The following is an 18,760-nucleotide window of genomic DNA, read 5'->3' on the forward strand; positions in this document are numbered from 1 at the left end:
CTGGAAGTGTCGCATGTCACAGCTGACTGAGGAGTAGGGTAAGGACGCTCTCCCGGACCCTCCGCAGCCACAGGCGAAGGTAATGCAGCATGCGATGCCCGCTCTGAAGGTCTCCAGATAGAAGGCGGCCCGTGATGGTGTAAGTGGGGCAGGACGTGCTGGGTGTGGAGGAGAAGCTGGCTGTCATCACCGCCGTTGGAAGGGAAGCCATCACCACCAGCAGGACACTCACCATCACCGACGGCCTCTGTCGGATTCTCTCCGAGGCAGCAGGTCCTTCAGTCACCATCACCCAGCCTGGAGTTCCTGCCTCTCCTGCCCCCCAAATATCTGGTCCTCACGGGAACCGACACTTAGGTCCATCTTTTCAGGGCTCAGTGCATGACCCGACACCCCTCCAGACCCTGCACGAGTTAGTTTACTAGGTCCATGAACGAATGAATGAATGATTTACTGTGTCTCAGTAATACGTCGACTATGTGTGCGGCATTTAGAGATGGAGACCCCCCCCCCCCGCAAGACGGTTGACTTCGTCAGGCTTCCCGACGCCCGGGGCGACCCCGGAGCTGGGGTCCCGCCTCCGCTCACCTCCGCCCACCTCCGCTGCCGCTGCCAGCGTGGGCTCAGCCTCCCGCTCTGTCCGTGGATCTGACGGGTCAGGACGCTGAACCTCCCTCGTCACCTCCCTGTTTCCCGCTTGCCCCGTCTTCGCCCCCAGCCCAGTGCCAAGACCGGGAAGGCATGGGAATGGGCACCCCGCCCTCCCCGCCGCCGCCCTGCTCTCTGTGTGAGTCCACAGCCACAGCCCGTCAGGGAGCCACTGGAGGGGGACCCGTTACCACAGAGACCCTGTAGGTGCAGCTCCTTGACTGGCCCCACGTCCCTCAGGGTGGACCCGCATGTGCCCGGCAGGCCTGGGCAGCAGGTCAGCCACCACCCAGCCCCCTGTCGGCCTCCGTCCTGGGTTGTGAGGGGCTTCCCCGATGGCGGGGTGCCCGGTCCCGGCCCCCATCCCCCAAGCCCCGACCAGGTACTCCTCCTTTGGGACTCCAGGCCAGAACTTCCCGAAAGCAGCTCTTTGACCGGATGTGTGGAGGTCATCCGTGACATGCTAGGCTCCATAGACGTGAACAAGACGGACCCAGCCCTAACTTTAGGGAACTGTCTGGCAGGGCAGGAGAGACACACAAGGAAATGCAGATTCGCCAACAGTGTGGTCAGTGCCGCTAAGAGGCCCCTCCAGTGGTTGGAGGGGTCTGCCCAGAGTGGACCCACCTGGGACGCCTTTGGCTCCAGTTTACCCAGGTCCTGTTGGTTCCGGCCCATCTCCCATGGGACAGAAGGCCTGGGGTTGGCAGACCAGGACCATTTCAGAGCCAAGGACTCTCTCCATCCAATACCAGAGACAGGACTGCTGGTCAGGCAGCATTGGACCCATGAGACCGAACTACCGTCTTCCTCCACCGGGGGGGAGACCTCAGGGCACCTGCTGGGGGTGCAGCCTCCTCTGGGGGGGAGGGGCAGGACCCAGTGTCATTTGCATGTCCTAAAAACGTGCCCCAAAAGATGAAATTTCAACACCGACACCCTAGTGCCTTGGTACTCTAGAATAATGCGATCCACATTGGCGTCCCAGCCTTGGTCCTGGGCTGTTTCTAGCAAACATTTCTCCAAATTTCCAAATATAATCTCTTTTCAGATGAGTCCACATAAACATCGTGGTTCTTGCCACCTGTCCCCTCGAGATGGTTCTTCTCCTGGTCAGACAACATTTCCTCCAGGAAGGCGCGAAATACAGAGGAAGGATGCAATTTTGATCTTCCCAGATATTATGCTTTAAAAAAAAAAATTTTTTTTAATTTACTTGACAGAGAGAGAGAGAGCACAAGCAGGGGGAGCAACAGAGGGAGAGGGAGAAGCAAGCTCCCCACTGAGCAGGGAGCCCGATGGGGGCTCAATTCCAGGACCCTGGGTTCATGGCCTGAGCCAGAGGCAGACGCTTCACCCTCTGAGCCCCCAGGCGCCCCTCCCAGACATCATTCTGATAGACAAACACAGAGTAATCAGCAAACACGCATGGAGAACCAAGAACACGCTTATACCACGTAGCACGTCTGACAGGACCTTGCACAGAGAAGAAGCTCAAATTAATATGGTCAAATGAATACGACCACTGGTCCAGTAGACGTCCCTTCGCTTTGGCCAGGTAACATTGGGTACGTTAAACAAAAGCAAATCAGCTTTTTGAAGCATAGTTGATTCCTGCTTTGAAAGAAGTAAAATCCTGGGGCTCCTGGGTGACTCAGTGGGTGAAGCGTCTGCCTCCAGCTCAGGCCATGAACCCAGGGACCTGGAATTGTCCCAGGAGGTCTCTACTCAGCGGGGAGACTGCTTCTACGTCTGCCCCTCCCCCTGCTTGCGCTCTGTCTCCCTCTTTCAAATAAATAAATAAACAAATAAAGATGTAAACCAAAAAAAAGAAAGAAAGGAAGGAAGGAAGGAAGGAAATCTGCCATCACAGCTGTGCTCTGTCTGTGCGTGGAATAGAATTGAGTTTAGAAACAGGGGAGTGAACAAATTCATAGTCACATGGATTGCGGCAGAAGAGGTGATCTTGTCCTAAGGGTTTTGACTTTCATTTTTGAATTTGGAGGAATGCAGCTGAGGGAAGATGAGTCAGTAGTCAGGACGGGTTAACAAAAATTAGAAATGCTGTTAGAGACTCCATTTTCTATTGTAACAGAGATAAAACGTGAAGATGGAGATTGTCAGTATTTCCATGAATAGGGAGTCCTTGAGTACCAAAATGTTAACTCTATTGAGTCGTAATCACCTAATATTCAATTCTTGTTACAATCCTCCAAACCAGTCTCCCAGGAGAGACTTTTGCAAGTTTGATTTTGCAAAACAGTTCGCCGTTCACCAAAATAAATATATTCAGCACAAAATCCAACCGTATTAACACAAATGCCTGAAAAGAGCGACCAGCAACAAAGGGCGAAATGAGCAGAGAAATGAATCCCTTCCCCTGAGCCAGGAACACGGGCACCGGGGCCACCTCCTGCAGGGGAGCCGCCGCCACCCGGTGAAGGCGTGCGGGCCTCACTTTTGCCTGCAGCCACGGCTCAACTCCTGGCCAATGTTCCATCCTTGTGTGAGTTCCTGGCGGAATATTTTCTTCCAGAAGTGACTGCAGAAATGGCTAAAAGGAAATATGTCATATGATGTTAGAAAAGCCAGGATCTTTGTACAGGAATTTAGGGCTATTTTTTTAGTATTCGGAGTCATAATGTGAATCTCCCATGAAGATGTTCGAAGAGATAAACGGATACTCAGCCTTTTTGACCACAGAACGGCAGGAGGGGGAGCAGGACAGGAAGAGGCGCTCCTTGTGGAAGGAGCAGAGCGGAGCGAGCGGAGTGAGGGCAGGGGAGGGGCGCCCAGCCACGGAGAATCACGACGCAGAAGAGTGGTCGGGGGCAGAGAAGTGTCAGCAGGAAGGAGCCTGTCTCGGATCACAGCACCAAGTATGGCCGTATCTTTATAAACCAGTACACGGGGGAGAAACAGAAGTAAACCCACCAAATGTTGGTAGGGGAGGAGCAGGGGTTCGAGGCTGAGGGAGCCCATCAGGGATGGCATCGCCGGTGAGCCGAGTCCCGTAAGAAGTGGGGCAGGAAGCATGGTCGTCTGGGACAAGGTCACCCTGCGCGAGGAGAACAGCATCGGGCGATGGCGCCGTGCGCACCTGGCATGGCTACTGACCCGCCCGTGCGGTTCTCTGGAAGGCCCCGCCGCGAGAGGACGCCCTCGGGTCCGGAAGACCCCGCTGGGAGAAGACGTCGGGACACAGACGGTGCCTTTCAGTTTGTCAAACGTTGGACAGAAACCACGAGCTCATTCCAAAAAGAGATGGGGCCCCAGAAAACGAGCTCCCCACAGGGGGCAGGGGCACCGTCCGCTTCTCCTCCCGTGTCCCGGATTTCCCCCACGTCCAGGGTGTCAGGCTGTTAGGCTGACGTGGGGGCAGGTGCACGGATAAGCCCCAGACACGGCTCACCTGCGGCCGGGAAGATGGGCGCGCTCGGAGCCACGCCCGAGGTCCGCTGCGGAATTCTCGGGCCACCGGGGGTTACCCGACGGGTTGCCCACGGCACACGGGGGACCTCAAAGAGGCGAGGCGATCCCAGCAGAGGAGGGCCGCATTTCCAGGAACAAGGCCGGTGGTCCAAGACTATGGCGAAAAAGCCGCCAGGTCAGAAACCCGACACATGGATTTCGACCTTGTATCCCCAGAAGTCTGGGCTGTCAAGCTTACAGGGACAAAGACCCGGGAGCAGAGGGGGCCTCCGACACACGGAGCATGGGGTTCAGGAGTCCTGCTCTGCTCTCGACCGGCATCACCTGGAGGCCAAAGCCGAGAATGGAGGAGATTTCCTTAGAGTCCCCCAAAACGTTCTAGAAAAATGTTTTCAGGGACGTAGCTCGTGGGGTCGTGTATTGTTTACCCCCGTCCGTGCAGCTGCGGGGACAGAACGCGGGGTGCAGGCCTGCAGCAGGTGACCACGAAGTCCACCTGCGGTGGAGGTGGGGGGTGGGGGGTGGCCGGGGCGGCGGGGCTCACACCCAGAGCACGCGGGAGCGGGGAAGGGAGGCACGCGAGGAGCAGGTTCGGGCCCGGGTGCAGGGGTGCAGGGCTTCTCCGTCAGGAGACGGGCTCTGGGCGTGTGTGTGTATAGACTGTCCAGAACCAAAGCTCCTAGTTTTCGGGAAACTCCTGCTTGTGGCTCATGGTCTCAGAGCAACAATTGCTTTGTTTCACGTTCTCTTTGGACGCGGCCGCCCAGGCAGCTCAAAGCGGTTGTGCATTGGAATAACAGTCATTAAAGCAACTTCTGTAAAAATAAATAATCTGGAGAGGAGGTGTCATCAGAAGCAGACTCCGGGCCAGGAAGGGCGGTCGTTGGAGCAAGAGCCCCATCTAGTGGCTGCAGGTGCTCGTGGTCGCCCCAGGTCTGACCCGGGGACCGGGGACGCAGCCGTCTATGGGATGATCACTGCTTTGTCAGCCAGGGGAAGGGGGAGTGGGTGTTGTTCTGTACCTTCGAATGTAAGCCGAGACCTAACGGCAAACAATGGGGGAATTCATCAACGGGTCAGCTGCCCAGAAATGACTTTCCTTCGTGCCATCGTGCCTGGGAGGCCTGGAGCCCTGCTCCCGGCCGGCTGTGGACGCTGGAACCTCCCGCTCCCGCCTGCTGACACGGGCACAACTGTGGTTCAGGGTTTTCGACAGGTGCATCTCTGGTCAGGGTCACCGGACCCCTCACCGCCACCACGGGTTGGACTCCCCCAGCCAACCATGAAAGTCCTGGCAACCTAAGAGTAGGTAGAAAGGGCAAGTCCCCCAAATGTATTGTTTTATGATGTGCTATGACAGATCATATCATGCAGGTTAAAATCCACTACCAAGGGGCGCCTGGGGGGCTCAGTCGGTGAAGCCTCTGCCTTCGGCTCAGGTCACGATCTCAGGGTCCTGGGATCGCGCCCCACGTCAGGCTCTCTGCTCCTTGGGAGTCTCCTTCTCCCTCTCCCTCTGCCCTCCCCTTCTTGTGCTGCTTTCACGCTATATCAAATAAATAAATAAAATATTTTTTAAAAATCCACTACCCTAAGAAAGACGTATATTCCAGAACGACATGCGGATGTAATAAAAAGGGTGAGAAGTAAAGTAAGGGAATGCTTTCTTGGGTTGGAGGGGAGGGAATACTGTCTAGGTACAGACTTGCTCTTGTCACATTTTAAAATATTACAAAACACACGAGTACACATTATGATGGGTGGGTGTTTGTACAAGAGAGGTCTGCTCATCCAGTCCAGTCCTCAGCAGAATTTTTGTTCTGTCTGATGTGAAACCAGGTCTGAGCTGCTTCAGGAGACAAGGGGACAGAGGTCTGTTTTCTCTGATGTTCACACGGCTGAAGAAAAGAGTGATACTTGTTTAAAAGTTGGAGTTCTCCCCTCATATCATTGCTGGCCAACTAATTCCTCAGATAATAAAAGGTTAGATGAGAAAGAGACCTTGGAGCTCTGCTGGAACCTCTTTATTTGGTAGGAAATGAATCTGAAGCCCAAAGAGGTTATGTGCGTTTCCCAAAGCCACAGAGCTAAGCAGGAAACAGCCTTCAACTCCCGGCCCAGTGCCCGCTGAAGCACACTTAGCTGCCACCTTCCAGATACGAATAAAGATCGGTACCATGTCCATGACCTTGTTCTGCGTGACTTTATCGGCCTTCCGTCCACGCTTGCAAAACACCTTTCCAAAAGCCTAGGAAAGAACAGTTTACCCTTGAAATCAGAGACAGGACAGACGCTGTTCATGGAGCAGCTTCATTTTGTCCAGGAACCAAACGAAGCTGACGGTGCACAGAAAAGACTTCTTTTCCTGATGAAATGTCCCATTAAATTATTTCCACCCACAGATCCGGTGAAGTCCGATCGCTGCTATTAGAGTTTGATGTAAACCGTCGTCAATTACAATCGCAAGAAGTCCTTCAATATTCGTTATTGAACCGTGATGAAAATCCCACTTCAGGAAACAGGAAATACAGTCTATCCTACTCAGTATTCATGGAAAATAAAATAAAATGATACTGAATGTGAAGAACCAGGTAATATGTGGTCCATCTAGACCCGCCATTTACATTTTTAAAAACATCGGGCTTAACATTTTCTTGTTAAAGGCATGCAAAGGTTTCCTCAAGGAGAAAGAATGAGTGATTCGCATTGCCCGTTTTTTCAAAAACCTTCAACTCTCATTCAAAGGGAGGATGATCTAAGCTCCTTGTGTCCTTGACTGACTCAGCACTGACCTTTGATAATCGCTTCAATGTGCCTCTGTCGCTCTTAAGGACTAGATGCACTCAGCCTTGATTAGGAGTATGTGTGAGAGGCAATAAAGAGATTGAAACTCAGGGGAATTTTTTTTTTTAATTTAAAGATGTTATTTATTTATCTGACAGAGAACGAGCGCACGAGCAGGGGGAGAAGCAGGCTCCCCGCTGAGCAGGGAGCCCACCTCGGGGCTCGATCCCAGGACCCTGGATTATGACCTGAGCCGAAGGCAGACACTTAACTGAACCGACCGAGTCACCCAGGCGCCTCTTTCAGAGGAACTGTTAAAAATCGTAAGAGGGAATCAACTGCATTATCATCCAGGATCCCACAAGGGGGGACCCCGGGACCTCACTCCCCATCAATGTGATTCAACTACTCTGTGTTCTACACACTCCTCTCATTTCCTACTGGCCTAACTGTTCTTCGATGTCCAGTATAACTTTAGGCGAGGGCTTCCGGTAGGCTCTGCTGATAATGTCAGTAAATCACATGTGAACGGAGACTTTGGCATTGAATCATGCCGCAGCCCCGAGACCAGCTGGTGAACGGACCGTCATTGTCTGCGGGGCCCATTTCTAAGTCAGGCTGGGCCAAAGGATCTGGTCCTAGGACTCATACTGTCTCTGACAAACACTGGCCACCCCGGGAATGGCGGCCGTTTTCTTGAGGGGCTGTGGCTACATCAGGCACTGTGACTGATTTGTCTCCTATGTGCGCTAATTTAAGGAAATACATTGCACATTCTTTCTGCAAACGCAAGGATAAGAGTCACTGAACAGCATTGTGTAAAGGGTGTGGCTTCCCTGGTCTGTCCGCGGAACACCAGCTGGGGACCTGTGTCTCTTAAGTTCAAAAGTATTTTTATAGTAATATGTTCAAGGGTGTGTAGTCAACAACTAACCAAACCTGGAGAGCACCGGCCTTTGCCCCTGCCCCCTGGACGGTCATCTCTAAGCCTCTGGAGCATCCTGCTTGATGAGAGTGTCTGTTTACCTGTAGACTGATCGTCTATAATGGAATTTCTGGAAGGGTCTGTGGGACACATGCTATCAGCTCAAGGTCAAGAGGGTCTGGAGGCTAAAGGTCAGGCAGACGGGTAGTCAATTATGACAGAATCCTAATAAAAACTCCAAACACCAAGGCTCTGGAAGCTTCCCTGGTTGATGAAACTCCAAGTGTATTGCCACACGTAATTACCAGAAGAAGCCAGCGCTGCCCCCCGTTGCCCGGCACAGGACAACTGAAGGCTCTGTGCCTGGGTGTGTCCTGGTCACTGCTTCCCCACCGGCTCCTCTTCCCTTGGCTGGCTTTTGTGCCTATCGCTCTGCTGTAACAAACAACAACTGCGAGTAGAACAGCTTTCTGTGATCCTGTGAGTCCTTCTGGTGCATTATCAAATCCAAGAGTGCCTTGGGAACTTCCGAACTCTGCAAAGCATGATTATCCTTTGTTGAACTTCAATTATTTAAACAGGTAACTAAAAAATCATCAAGTAATATGCACGTGTGATTTAGAAGGACAGACATACACACACGGGCCAAATAAGCCACGGCTGGTGCATCTCGGGAGTTAACATTCAGCCTCGCTGGGGGAAGCGCCTTCATCAGATGTTGGCCAAGGGCTAAGAGAAACATCCTTGGCCTTGTCAGTTTTTCTCAGGGTCCTAGTCCCAGGTCATGGCGAGACCTCTTCTCCAATCCGTGTTGCTCTGTATGGACAGTGTTACTTCCTTATGTGCAGCTGCCCTGCCGTCGTCAGGGTAGGTAGTGGGGCTCCCAGGGCTGTGCTGGAGCTGGCTTGGGCCATCATTAGCATCTCTGCCCGCAGACCCCCAAGCTGGTCCCTTGGGGTCACCCGCAACAGGTGTATTTCCTACCAGGGTATCTGCAGAGGCTATAGATTCCGGCTTCCCTCCCCTGCCCTCCAAGGCCATTGTTCAACGCTGATCTGCCTGCAAAACACGAGTCTTTAACAACCCATTTCCACCTCGATTTGCTGCATTTCACCACCCACTCTAAACCACCAGGCAGGACCCCCATCTAGACTAGAATCCCAACCTCAGCCCAGCACACCCCGACCTGGGTGTTTGTATGTTTCTGTTCCAAGCTGCATCTCATAGAGCACACTGTTGGGAAGGGGGTCTGTAGGTCCTTCGAGGTGGTGGAGAGACCCCAGGCTAAGTGTCTACCATTGCAGAGAAAGTGTTCCTCCTTGTGAGAACTTGCCAAGCCACACTTGGCACAGGACCGGTTTTGTGTTTCTTTAATTTCCAATTCTGATGGATTGATTCTTCTATTAAAAAAATAAAAAGAGTGCTTAGAAAGATTGAAAGAAAAAAATAGGAACCCTACATTTTTAATAGGAGATTTAAAGAAGTAACAGCTCCGTTGGAATGTTACAAAAGTTTCTAAACTTTCTAAACTCAATTTCTACACTTAAGTTTTTCTGTTTCTAACCTCCTAATTTCATACTCTGCCCTCTAAATGCTCTGGTTTGGGACTTAACTTGCTGTAGGCCAGAGACAGAGTATCCGTGCGTGGACCAGCCCGAGCCGCAGAGAATACCCTCTCCACAGCGACCTGATGGCTGCCCCAGCAGGCCAGCATTCATCCGTTCACGCTGCCACGCGCCTTCCTGAAGGTCATACGTCATTTGCATTTCCCACTGTTAGAGACCAGGCCTCGTGAGTAAAAATAAATCATGAGTTTGAAACTCAGTTTCATTTCACATAATAATTGATCATGGACAAGCAATTGAATCCTAACTAAGTTGTTCCAATTAAGTAAATTTTCTATAAACCCAGTGAGTACTGATCTGGAGGCTCGGTCTTCAGGAAGCCATGAATTAATTCTATTGGAATTCATTGAGGTAATTATAAGGCAATTGATCAGATCACCAATTAGTTGGTTCAAATCATTTATAATGACAACAAAGACAGCTCACCAGACCCACCGAACACATACGTATTTTCTCTGAATTGTAGCTTTATGTTCCTCTTACAGCATCCCAAGAATATGAATATTCAGAAGGTCTCCTAAAAGCCAGAATCTGTGTTGAAATTGTTCATGCCTAACTTGTATTGAGAAGAGAAAGCCCTACATGAGACATGTTAATTTGGGGTTAGATTACCTGATACAAATGCTGAAGTGAAAGCATGAGGACCCATTTAATGGGAATCAGTAGAAGGTGTGGCAATGGGCTCCATCTTCATTCCTACTGGGGGAATATTCATTAAATCGGGATGATTTAACTCAGAAGCCTTGAAATGCACTTGCAAAGTGGCCGCCCTCCAGAGCCACTGAAGCTCTGGAAGATGGGTGAGAACAGCAGACTGTTCTCAGACACATTCCGCTTGTTAGGAAGCAAATATACTACGGGATAGAGGAAGCATATATACTCTTACTACAAGAGCAATTTGTGGGACAATGTGACCGGCACTTTGGGTCTGTTATTTCCTTAACTTTCAGCAAAATCCTATGAGTTCTATTACGACAAGACCCTTTAATCTTACAGAGGAGGGTAGAGGTTTTTTGTTGTTTTCTTTGGTGGATTTTGTTTTGTTTTGCTTTGCTTTGTTTTCAGAGGAGGGTAGTTTTACACAACGAATCACGTGTCTGGAAAAGTTTACCGTGATCTGTTCCTTGGTTAATTGCACCTATCTCTAAAATAACAATTTCAAATTTAAATATTTTCAAGAGAGGAAAAATTTTTTAGCACTTACCAAGACTGTGAAGGAGCAAAAAATTATAAGCAGTTGTGTTCTGTGTATATGTACTTTAAAGTGACGTTTCTTAACCAGGAGTAGACCCTGTAAAAATCATGTTTGGGATCATTTAGGTTACTAGAAAGCCAGTTATCATTATAGCAGTAGTAATTGGTGATAGCAGCTCTAAAGCTTTTATTTTTTTTTTTAAGATTTTATTTATCTGTCAGACAGAGAGAGAGAGAGAGCAAGCGAGCACACAAGCACGGGGAACAGCAGGCAGAGGGAGAAGCAGGCTCCCCGCTGAGCAACAAGCCTGATGCAGGACTCGATCCCAGGGTGTGGGATCATGACCGTAACCGATGGAGCCACCCAGGCATCCCACTCCAAAGCTTTTAAAATACCGTCTATCCTTCTACGTAAAAGAGACAATGCCAAATACTTTATATTTTCTATGAGATAGGTACCATTGTCTCTTTTGCATGGGAAACTGAAATTTTAAGAACTTAGGTGATGTGCTGAAGCTCAAATTGTTCATCACTGGAGGAACTTTTCCAACTGGAAAACTGTATCCCATACAACAGTGTCCTCTCAATGTAAAGGGTAATCCTAAGACATTGGGTGGAATTAAATTTTATGCATTCTCATCAAAAACAGCAGAGCTGAATGAAGAAATGTTACAGGAATGAAGGCAGTGATGAAATTGCGCATGAAAACACCTAGTATCTCAAAGCCTCTACTCTTTCCCAAAGGAAACAAGAGATGCTATATGGGGAGGAAGAAGAGAAAAGAGAGAGACTGAAAAGTCATCATCTCTTCTGAAAAGCAAAGGGCATGGAGGTGAGAAATTGCTCTCAGTTTACTTTTGTATTTTCAGGGATGAGCAAAACTAGTCAACAACAGAAACCCCTGAGTACTCTCTACATGCTAGAGAGTAAAAATTATATTTTTGTAATATAAAACTATTTTATAATATAAAACAAATATTTTATATTTATATAAAACAAATATTTTATATTTATATAAATACTCCAAATATTAATATTTTGTTAAATGTTTCATAAAGAGATTATTTTATAAATTATTTTATAGATTATATAAATAAATTGTATCAACATTTTCTAAATAAAATTATAAAAATTATACCCGGTCCCTGCTTTCAAGGGCGACTCAGAAGAACGGAGGAATATACTTTCTTCCCAGGAAAACTCATGCAGAAAAGCAAAAGTTGTGAGCAGCACACTTTACATTCACACAGGAAAGGAGCAGCATAGAAGCCCAAGGCTTTTCTAAGTAATGGTTTCTATGTATCTGTTGGAGAGGTATCCATAGACATGGTACACATTCCTACTGGAGGTAACTATCGAAGTCCTTACTTGTGAGTTGGACAGCCTTTCTTCCTTTTTCTTTCCTTCTTTTTTAATTGGTTATCTGTAATTCTAATTCGGAAACAACTTTTTAAAAATTGTTTGTGTGCTAAGGCCTTTTCCTGCCATGTGATTTGCAGGTTTTTTGGAGTTTTGTTTTTGTGTTTGTTTTTTTTGGTTTGTTGGTCTTTTTACTTTTAATGATACTTTTGCTGTGCCCATATTTTTAAATTTTATAATGACAAATAAACCAGGTTTTTGTTTTAAAATATTTATTTATTTATTTATGTGAGAGAGAGAGAGTGCAGGGGGTGGGGGGTGGCAGAAGGAGAGAGACAACCCAACTCTACCCTCAGCAAAAGCCCAATACAATAGGGCCTCCATCCCATGACCCTGAAATCATCACCTGAGCTAAAATCAAGAGTGAGATGCCCAAACAACTTAGCCACCCCAAACCAGTTTTGGTGCCCCAAACCGGTGTGTTTTGTTTTGTTTTTAAAGGATTCTAGATTTTTATGTCATACATATAAGTAATTCCTAAATTGTGTTTTAAATTTATCCACCATTCTTTTATGTTTTTATGCACTCATTTTATATTGAACTCATTGATCTATCTGGAATCTCTTTTGGTATAAAGAATAGGTCTGTACTGAACTTATTTACTGCAACATCATTTCTTAAGTAATGGCCATTTACTTAAGTGATTTAAAATGCTTCCTTTATCATGGATGAAAATTCCGTATGTTCTGTTGTCTGTTTCTGACACAGTGTCTGGGGTCCTTGTGACCAGTTCCCTCCTCATAGCCATCCCTGCTGGTTTCCTGGGGCCACCATACCAAGCACCACAGACCAGGGCTCAAACAACAGAACTTTGTTGTTGCCCAGACCTGGACGCCCAGAGTCTAAGATCCAGGCGTGGGCAGGGCTAGTGTCTCCTGAAGCCTCTGTCTTGGGCGTCCGGACGCTGTTTTGTTCCCCCATGCCCCGTGTCCTCACATGCTCTCCCTTCTGTATGAGTCTGTGTTCTCATTTCCCTCCTTAAAAGCATACCAGTCAGATTGGATTCAGACCTGTCCTAGTGACCTCATTTTACCTTAATCACCTCCATAAAAAACCCATCTCTGAAAGTAGTCCTATTCTGAAGAACTGAGGGCCACTGGGGGTTAGGGCTTCAGCATAGGAGTTTGGTTGAGAAACGACTCAGCTCATAACACCATCTTATAACCAGAGACAAAAGATGGTTTCAGGGGAAAGATAAAATCAGGAAGAAAATAAATCCTGTCTGTTTAAACCATAATGACTCAGATTATCTACCGTCTGCCTCCAAAGCTTTGCTAATGATCATGAATGGACATCCTAACACTTAATTTCTCTGGAAATATATCAGAAAGGTCCACAAATTTAGAAAGGAGTCTGTGAGGCAGAAGGTGCAAAACCCAGACATCTGCTTCTGGCTTGTCCATTAAGCCCAGGTCTCTAAGTACCTTCCGCACACGTGTCAGGGTGGGGGGTGGGGGGAAGCAGGATAGAAATGAGTCCTAACCAAGTACTAACATGGGATGTGTGAGGTCCCTTAGGAACCCATGCCTTTCTCTCATCCAATTCCTGATTCTTAGTTCTGTCTCCCCTTGGATTCAGACTTAATATTCAAGTTGAGACCTTCCCATCCTTGTTTTTTCAAACTCAGTTCCCCCTAAAAACACTTCCATGAGAAAACACTGCCCTGGAACAGGACCAGTCCTGCGCTCCCCACCACACACTAGCCGTGGGGGTAGAAGAGCCACTTCTTACCGAGTTTTATTTTTCAGTTTTATCTGGCTCCTGACCCAACAGAGCCTCTTTGTTTCCCTAAGAAGTGTATTTCAACAAGGAGATGACTCCTTTATTATCAGTATTATCAATAAAGGAGTAATTTTCATGATTGATATGTTGGAAAATGTGTTGAAAGGAATCTACTTTAAAGATATGTTCTCTGAATTTAGAAAAGAACCAATTCAGAAGTAACAAAAACAGCTTTTCTCCCATTGAGTTTTAGGCTGTATAGATATGCTGTCGCCTCTGGCTTGTTTCCACTAAAAAGACATTTCACTAATGAATATTTATTTCACTGCCACTGATAATAATGCATAAAAATGCTAAATAAATGCTATCCTGGGCTTTCTTTCCCTGCCTCCCTCCTCTGATAGTACCCATTTGTTCTTTCTCTAACTGACAGTTATTTGTTTCAAAGCTCCAAGAAGTGATGTTTGGAAATTCAATTATAATATATAATACCTTCTATTTCTGGCATGTCAAAATTCCTCCTTCAAACAAATAAGCTAGAATATGGCAGCATGTTTTGCTGAAAAGACCAACAATTTGCCATAAAACTTCACATTTGTTCTGTGAAATAGTGATTTTGATCAGTCAGCGGAACTCAAGGAAGATGCTTAGAGGGGAAGCCCAAGGGGTGTGCGGGGGAAGGAAATAGCTTTCCATAGACTTCCCCTTTTTAGGATATAAACCTGACAATTGTGTTCTAAAGAATCGATATCAGATTAGTAAGATACTAATTTTAACAGTGTAGCGCAAACACTAACATTTTATTTTGAAAGATCTTTCTAGCCTTTCATCATACAGGAAGCTGACTTATTGTAACATGGAGGTAGGGTAACATAATGGTTCCCAAGTATGTCCCCGTCCTAAACCCTGGAACCTGAGAGTGTGTTAGGGTACATGGCAGAGAGGATATAAGGTAGCAAATGCAGTTAAGGTTGCCAATCAGATGACTTTTTTTTTTAAGATTTATTTATTTGACACAGAGAGAGAGCGAGAGAGGGAACACAAGCAGGGGGAGTGGGAGCGGGAGAAGCAGGCTCTCCACCGAGCAGGGAGCCTGATGCGCGCTCGATCCCAGAACCCTGGGATCATGACCTGAGCCGAAGGCAGATGCTTAATGAGTGAGCCACCCAGGCACCACCACCCCCAATCAATCAGATGATCTTAAAGAGATTATCTTGGATGATCTGGGTGGGACCAAAATAATTACAAGGGTCCTTAACTAGGGCAGCGGAAGACAGAAGCATCAGAGACCGAGAAATGGCATTGGGAGAAAGACTGGGCCAGCCATTGTTGGCTTTGAAGATAGAAGACACGATCATGAGTCAAGGAATGTGGGACAAGGAGTGGCCTCCCCAAGCTCAAAAAGGCAACATTCTCCCTGGAGTCTGCCGGGGAAGGGCAGCCCCTTCACGCTTCTTTTAGCCCAGGGAGACCGGTACTTCTGACCTCCGGAACTGTGAGATAATTAACTTGTGCTGTTGTAAGTCAAAAAATGGGTGGTAATTTTTTGTAGCATCAATGGGAAATAAATACAAACACATCACATTGTTTATTAATTCCCTGTTTGGGGGAAGTCTGATGTGTCCCCTTCCCCAGAAAGCCTTCTCTGAGCCAACATTTGCCAGTAGAATTTTCCCCCTTGCCCGCTCAGTCATTTCCCACTTACTTGTTTGCAACCTGTGCAAGACCAGAAGTTCCACAAAGTGGGGACTATGTCTCTGCCTGAAGAACTAGTTTCTAAACTTTTTTTTTTAAGATTTTATTTATTTATTTGACAGACATCACAAGTAGGTGGAGACATCACAGGCAGAGAGAGAGAGAGAGGGGAGGAGGAGGAGGAGGAAGCAGGCTCCCCGCAGAGCAGAGAGCCCGATGGGGGGCTCGATCCCAGGACCCTGGGATCATGACCTGAGCCGAAGACAGAGGCTTTAACCCACTGAGCCACCCAGGCACCCTAGTTTCTAAACTTTTACCCAAGTTTAGTAAAAGCTTAATCGCTTTTGACTGCAGCTTAGTCGCTTATCCTAGGAGTCCAGTAAATATTTATCCAACCAGAGTGATTAAGGCCCATTGCATTCCTCCCTGGAAACCATTTAGAAACGTATCATAAAGTGTTTTCAGTTTTATAAAATTACTTGTCCTATGAAAAGAGGTAACCCATGACCACAGAACAGATAACAGGTCAAACACAGAGCCCGGACCTGAATATTGCAACCAGCCAGCTGAGCTGTGGGTGAGTCACAATAGTCATTCACAAGGAAAGAGTAGCATTTGGGTAGCAGATAAGACATCAGAAACAGACAAAATGATTAGAACATGCGCAATGACTAGCCTTGACAAAGAAACATTTGAGGAAAATAAACTTGGACTTTGGAAGTCCCCAGAGTTTTGTTTTCCCTCTTCATTCTATCCTTTCTAGAAACCTGGTGATGACACCCTGTCCGCATGGCCTTCCCCCAACTACTCAGTAAAAGCCATTCCGTCCTGGTGTGAGTTTCAGTGAATGAGCATTTGCATTTTAAGCATTTTGCTCTATTTGGAATACAAGTCTGTCTCCTTCTAAAGTATTTCAGGCAACAGTAAAGATGTGCTAAGGGCACGATGCAGGTGGAGGTCCTTTCTCTGCCTGGGTTCCAACCCTAATTTGCATCTTGGGGGATGGGGGTCCAGATTTATTCCGCAATCATTTTAATCTCGAGGATTTCTCTGCTATGGAAGCAGAAACAAAATTCAAAATCATGTGTATTAAAAGCTTAAGTGAGAAAAGTCAAACTTCTAACTCCTTTGAAGAAACATGATATCACTATGGCCTTGGGGTAGGTGCAGACTGATTTGAACGAGCAATTGACTTTTTCCCATATAAATTATAAGATTCATTGAGTCTGTTCTCCATGACCTACTTCTAGGTGCCTATTCCTGGCTCTCTTTATATTCCTTTAGACTCTTTGACTCTCTCAGTGCTAATATTAACACACTGTCTTATTTCTTATAGTTTTTTATAGACTTATAAAAGTCCTTAATAATAGGACTTGTCTTAATATCTGCTAAAATAAGTTTCCCACATTGTCCTTCAAAACTCCTTTGCCTGTTCTTGAATCTTTTCTTCTTCATCTGTATTTTAGGATCATTTTGTGCTCCTAATCTATTGGGATTTTTATTGAAATTGCATTGCAATTTTTTTAACAAAGAAATGACATCTTTATCACACTGTGTTTCCTATCTATGAATATAGACTGTCTTGCCTTCTATTTAGTCTTCAAAAATTTCCTTTCATTAAAATGTTATGTTAGATCCATAATTAAAATCTCCTTTCAATTTGTTCAACTCAAATGGGAGTATATGTTTCCCACTCTATGAGAATTTCAGTCTACATCTAGCTTTCTTTCCCTTACTAAATCTGTGCTATACACGGATGAAAGATAATGCATGTCCCTATTTTTATCATCTGTGTAGTATTCAGTTATATACTGTGTGTGTGCGTGTGTATATATATATATATACTGTATATATACTGTGGTACTTAGTTATATAATGTGTTATATTTTATTTAAGAAAACTCTTCTTGGTAGACTTTAATGTTATTCAATATTTGCCATAGTTGAAAATCCTGCAGAGAACCTTATTACTTATAGTTCATTGTGCCTTCATGAGAATAGAGCTGTGGGGTAATTCTCACAAAGTGTGATTTCTGCTAAAAGAGTACACTCACTTAAATTTTGCATAAATTGTACCAAAGTGCTTTCCAAAAGGTAAATAGAGAGGCAGAGTAGCACTTAGTCCTAGAACATAAAAGTACCTGATCTCCATAACTTCACTAGTCTCACTGGTCTTAGATTTTATTCAACCATCACATCTGATAGATAAAATAATATTTCATTGTTATTTTGATGTTCTTTTCTTCAATTATGATTAATCCTGGATTTCTTTCACATACAAATATATAAATTTGTAAGGTCTTTGAAAAATTATTATTAATATTAGAGGCATTAGGCAAGTGAGATCACAACATCCTAGATTTTCTGAACCAACTGTTCAAAACATCTGAAGTCAAAGTACATTCAAGCGGAGAGCTTCTCTCCATCAACGGTAGCTATCAGATAGCATACCCAGAAGCAGAAATGGACCCCAAATCTGTCAAATTAATGTGAATTTCTTAATGGGTCATTGTAGAAAAAAATAAAGCTGAAGTCTGGAGTTGATGCTATACCAACGTCACAATTAAGACCCGAGATAACACAACTATGGGATCTTAGCATTGAAAGTTAATGTGCAGAAAATCACAGGCTTGTTTTTATGAGTTCAGCAGAAAAGATGAAAGGCTTGTATGTAACTCAAGGTGGCAGAGTTCAGGTTGGTAAGTAGGTGACACACAATTTATTTCTGTTGAATGAAAAACAGTGAAAATGAAATGAAAAACAGGGCTAGGTTTCAGTATGGGGACTTCTCCTTTCTCCATGTTATTAGCGGTTTTTGTTGACATTTTATACATTTCTATAATTTCATAATTTTAAGGTTGAAGGCGCTGAGGTAATCCCTTATCTTTACCAACAGTCATCACTTGGGGATTATGATAGACTCAGGAGAAAGGATTTCCAGAAAGTATGCATTGTGTCAGTGACATGCAACCCTGAACAGCACATTTTGTATTTTCCTTTGGGAGGTGGAAGAACCTTAGCTTCTCTGCATTAGTTGGCTGGGGCAGCCATCACGAAGTACCACACACTGCATGGTTTAGAACACCAAGTTCATTGTTCATCAGTAGACAAATTCCTTGTCTCTTTGGTCTGGAAGCCAGAAGTCTGAGATTGAGCTGTGGGCAGATCAGTTCGGGGAATCTTTTCCATGCTTCTGGTGTATAAGCAATCCTTGATGCTCTTTGGTGTATAAAAGTATCATCCTGATCCTTGCCTTCATCGTCACATGGCCTCCTGTACATGCCAGAGTGTCCAAATATCCCCTTTCGATAAGGACA

General features: G+C 46.1%; 1 long non-coding RNA gene across 1 annotated transcript; it reads right to left on the bottom strand.

Annotated features, from left to right (window-relative positions):
* Window positions 1–6,098: 6,098 nt before the first annotated feature.
* Window positions 6,099–11,844, bottom strand: LOC309870383. Its single transcript, XR_014314548.1, has 3 exons — window positions 11,747–11,844; window positions 10,619–10,705; window positions 6,099–9,189 (listed from the first exon to the last, which is right to left on the bottom strand). It is a non-coding gene; the product is annotated as an uncharacterized lncRNA (long non-coding RNA).
* Between the last annotated feature and the right edge of the window lie 6,916 nt (window positions 11,845–18,760).

Source organism: Mustela nivalis (assembly GCF_964662115.1).
Source record: "Mustela nivalis genome assembly, chromosome: 7".
Taxonomy (NCBI): domain Eukaryota; kingdom Metazoa; phylum Chordata; class Mammalia; order Carnivora; family Mustelidae; genus Mustela; species Mustela nivalis.